The sequence below is a fragment of the Oncorhynchus gorbuscha genome, linkage group LG02, assembly GCF_021184085.1.
Source record: "Oncorhynchus gorbuscha isolate QuinsamMale2020 ecotype Even-year linkage group LG02, OgorEven_v1.0, whole genome shotgun sequence".
In the NCBI taxonomy this organism is placed as follows: Eukaryota; Metazoa; Chordata; class Actinopteri; order Salmoniformes; family Salmonidae; genus Oncorhynchus; species Oncorhynchus gorbuscha.
Genome location: NC_060174.1, coordinates 77077721 through 77082737, shown reverse-complemented (window position 1 = coordinate 77082737; position 5017 = coordinate 77077721). Strand labels below are relative to the sequence as shown.

The 5017-nt window shown below is 41.8% G+C and overlaps 1 pseudogene; it reads left to right on the top strand.

Moving 5' to 3' along the window:
- Window positions 1-3353: 3353 nt before the first annotated feature.
- LOC124010260 lies at window positions 3354-3944 on the top strand (annotated as a pseudogene).
- Window positions 3945-5017: the final 1073 nt, after the last annotated feature.

The following is a 5017-nucleotide window of genomic DNA, read 5'->3' as shown; positions in this document are numbered from 1 at the left end:
AAAGGACAACTACCAAAGGAAGAAATAGGGACTCTTCCCAAAACAGGTGTGGGAATTTAATTTATTCCAGAACTGCTATTTAGAGGGAGGGAGAGCACCAACTGGGAGAAAGCTCAGGGAAAGAACCTAATTAGAATGGGAAGCACAGGGACCAAGATAATAAATGACAAAACATGACACTATTATTTTTATTTCTACTTTGCACATTCTTCCATTGCAAAACTACCATTCCAGTGTTTTACTTGCTATATTGTATTTACTTTGCCACCATGGCCTTTTTTGCCTTTACCTCCCTTCTCACCTCATTTGCTCATATTGTATATAGACTTGTTTATACTGTATTATTGACTGTATGTTTGTTTTACTCCATGTGTAACTCTGTGTCGTTGTATCTGTCGAACTGCTTTGCTTTATCTTGGCCAGGTCGCAATTGTAAATGAGAACTTGTTCTCAACTTGCCTACCTGGTTAAATAAAGTGAAATGAAATAAAATAAATAAATAAAAAATAATTTAATGCAGAATCCTCAATTCAGTTCCCTTTCATTTGATGACCAAAAAGCAACATCCATCTGTGAAGATGACAATACAATGGCCCATACACAACTTTTGATCCTGAAAGAAAGGATCCATGATGTAGTTTAAATTAGTGATGCTGTACACACATGTGAAATCAAATGGTGGTGGTGGGAGAATGGAAGAGCAGAGAAAGGAAAGGGATGAGGTAATTGTAGATGAGGTGATAACAACGGGTCTCCTCTATTGTGGTAAATTACTGGCTTACTCCCCATCTATCTGTAGAGGCTGTGAAAGGAGGAATGTTGTCAGGACAGTCAAGATAATGCACTCTGTATATGCACTCATTTTAAAATAAGTCTGTTAATTAATTAAATGAATTTATACCCTTCAAAGTCAAAGATAAGGTTGCGCTTAAATTTAGTGAACAAAGATACTGTGTCCATTTCCTAAATAAAAGCAAAATGGAGTTACATTTACATTTAAGTCATTTAGCAGACGCTCTTATCCAGAGCGACTTAGTCATGCTAGCAACAAATCTGTCCCCCCAACATTTAGAACAACACCCTCCTGTTTTATGTTCTCTCTAGCAATTTCACTGCCAAGTGTGGTTTAAGGTTTCCAAGTAGGAATATTCTATTGAAAGAGAAAAGGAAAAAGGCATTTAGACCTATGTGTGTGCTACTACAATAGTTTGAGTGTACCAACTTTTTAAAATCTAATATGTAACCAAATAACAAAAAATAATTCTAATGCAAAAGTAATGCTAATGCAAAAATACTAGGTGAATTTAGGAACAGTTCATTCATGTTCCAGAGTTCAGATAGGGTTGGTTGGCTTATAGTATATGGAAGATTTCAGTGAATAAGCTGTGCTTTGTACAGCCACACCTGGTGCCCCATGCTGCCCCCTGGGCAGGTATTTCACCATGACGCCACAGAGCTTGCACACACACACTCACTGTACAGCTGATCCCTTCCAGGAACAGAGACTGGGACAGGTGTGACCTCTCCCGTTGACATGATGAGACATCTGAGCAGTGTGATGTTCTCTAGAGCACAGGGACACAAGAATGACACATGTCTAATGTGCTTTGTATTCACACTGCCCTTGCCTTTGAATGAGGACTCAACTCTTTTGCCAGTTCACTGGGTTTTTACAAAGTGCAGGACAAGCCATTCAATTAGAATGCGTTATCGGACAGCTAGATATACCTATGTTAAAATATGAGACATAATACTTGTAATCAGAATATACTATTAACATTTACATTTGATTGTTAACAGAATACATAGAAATATAATAACTTCAGAATAAATAATGCTGTAATTGAAAATTGTACACCCAAAGTAGGCTACTGCCCCTTTAAGAGCTAGAAGATATTTTGTACCCTGTTGTGAATCTCTCCAAATATGTTTTCTTCTCACACTATTCAAACCCCATTATCAATAAACAGTTTATGAAGCTCTCTTAAGCTATAGATCACATATGGCAAACAAATAATCTGAACTAAAAACTCCATACATTTTGGAATTTCTGTGTATCCTTGACAATCGCTAATCAATATCTAGAAGGAACCTGCACATTATCAACTTCTCTCTTTTTTAGCACCAAAGTGAGGGTTTATAGCAGGGGAAATGGTGTTGCAGTAGTCAAGTGTGGTACGGGAATAATGACAAGCGAACCTGGGGAGCTAAAAAAAGGGAACCGACCTTGGAATTCAAGCGAACTGAACTCAGACCACATCTGGAGATTGCCTCAGTTTTTTTTTTTTCCACTTTTGAGGGGTCTGAGTTCCATTTGGAGTGTTCACACTGCACAAAAAAAGTAAGCGAACCGGACTGAATTCAAACAATTAACTGAAACGCTTGAAAACAACCTAAGATACATTGACAGCCAGCATATTAGTAAAAATATTTGCTAGTGTTAATTGATGATATTAGACTGATATGTGTTCTTTTAACAAACAAAAAATATTTAGTGGCTCTAAATGTAATCCCTCCATGTGAGATTATGAGCGATGCATACATACATGGTGGATGAATGAACACAGACGCTTTTTTGATTTACAACCATCAGGTTAAGCTCCAAATACCAAATCACAATTTCTATTGAAATCCTACTTTCCGGCCTCCCGGGTGGCGCAGTGGGTAGGGGTGCTGTACTGCAGCGCCAGCTGTGCCACCAGAGACTCTGGTTTCACGCCCAGGCTCTGTAACCGATCGCGACCGGGAGGTCTGTGGGGCACCGCACAATTGGCCTAGCGGTTGTCCGGGTTAGGGAGGGTTTGGCCGGTAGGGAAATTCTTGTCTCATTGCGCACCAGCAACTCCTGTGGTGGGCTGTGCGCACCAACCAAGGTTGCCAGGTGCACGGTGTTTCCTCCGACACATTGGTGCAGCTGGCTTCCGGGTTGGATGGCGCTGTGTTAAGAAGCATTGCGGCTTGGTTGGGTTGTGTATCGGAGGATGCATGACTTTCAACCTTCGTCTCTCCCGAGCCGTACGGGAGTTGTAGTGGATGAGACAAGATAGTAGCTACTAAAAACAATTGGATACCACGAAGTTGGGGAGAAAAAGTGGTAAAATTCAAAAATAATTAAATAAAAAAGAAATCCTACAACAGAAATATAAAAACTTTTAATGTTAATTATCTCTGTGCATGTTGATTGAACTTGACATTCAATTAATTCTAAGAGAAAAAGTGCTGATTTAAAGAGCGTAATAATGTAGGTCTTCATAGACTCCTAAATAACCAAACTCTTGTGAAATACTTGAAGAGGAATATAATGAACTAATTAAATTAAAACATAATTAATTCAAACATTTTGCGTCTTTGCAATGTCCAGTCTCCTGGGTGTGAGGGTTTGGTTCTTGCTCATCCTCCACTACGTGGCTGCAGCGACAGACTGCCACCCGGGCTGTCTATGTGAAGTGGAGAGCTTCAGTCTGTTCGCAGCTTCAGCCTAACCAGGGTGGACCGTAGTGGGGTGGGCCGAGGTCATGGTCTGGTGGTCATTTCCATCCCTCTGGATTCCTTCCCTGGACCTGTCCTCCAGCGCCATCCACACCACCGTCTCTGGGCCAGGGTACACCACCCTGGTCAGCCTGGACCTCAGCAACAACCTCCTCTCCAGACTCAACAGCAGCACCTTCTTTAGGCTGCGCTACCTGGAGACCATGGACATGAGCCACAACACCCTGGAGGAGCTGGCCCCGGGCTGCTTCTCTGGCCTGCCCCTGGCTGATGTGGACCTGAGCAGCAACAGGCTCCAAGATCTCAGCTTGTCCATCAACCTGCTGACCACGGTCATGACTAGGGATCCACAGGTGCTGAGCCCTCCTAACATCCAGATCCTCAATCTGGCAAAGAACCTTTTGAGGGCCGTGCCCAAGCTGCAGGGCCTTCCACTGAGGATTATGAGCCTATGATTATGGCCCAGATTCACAAAACACTTCTTATGCAAAAATTTAAGCAACTTCTTAAGAAAAAAAGAAAAATTCATAAGATAGTTTGTAAATGCAATTCCTCAACAATCTTAAGATTTCATAATTTTCTTAGGAACTTCTTAAATATCTTCTTACAAATCTTCTTAAAATGTTTGTTTCTGGGCAACCGTTTTAGCTAGTTATCTAGCTAGCAATGGCAATCATGCTACCATATTTCTTACTGAGATTACTGTAAATAATCAATACTGAAACTTTCAGATGAAGTTTGTGTGAATTAAACATGTTCAATGGCTTTCATGAGCTTACTAAATAAATAAATAAAGTAACACAATAAAATAACGATGCTATATACAGGGGGTGCCAATGCCGAGTCAATGTGTAGGGGAAGTGGTTTGTTGAGGTCATTTGTACATGTAGGTAGGGGTAAAGTGACTATGCATAGACAATAAACAACGAGTAGCAGCAGTGCAAAAATAAAGGAGGGGCTGGGGTGTCAATGTAAATAGGCCTGATGGCCATTTGATTAATTGTTCAGCAGTCTTATGGCTTGGGGGTAAAAGCTGTTGAGGAGACTTTTGGGCCTAGACTTGGCGCTCTGGTACTGCTTGCCGTGCGGGAGCAGAGAGAACAGTCTATGACTTGGGTGACTGGAGTCTTTGACAATTTTAAGCCTTCCTCTGACACCACCTAGTATATAGGTCCTGGATGGCACAAAGCTTGGCTCTAGTGATGTACTGGGCCGTACGCACTACCCACTGTAGCGCCTTACGGTCAGAGGCAGAGAATGTTGCCATACCATGTTGGTGATGCAACCGGTCAGGATGCTTTCGATAGTGCAGCTGTATAACTTTTTGAGGATTTGGGGACCCATACCAAATCTTTTCAGTCTCCTGAGGGGGAAAATGTGTATTGTGCCCTCTTCACGACTGTCTTGGTGTATTTGGACCATGATAGTTTGTTGGTGATGTGGACACCAAGGAACTTGAAACTCTCGACACGCTCCACTACAGCCCCGTCGTTGTTAATGGGGGTGTGTTCGGCCCTCCTTTCCCTGT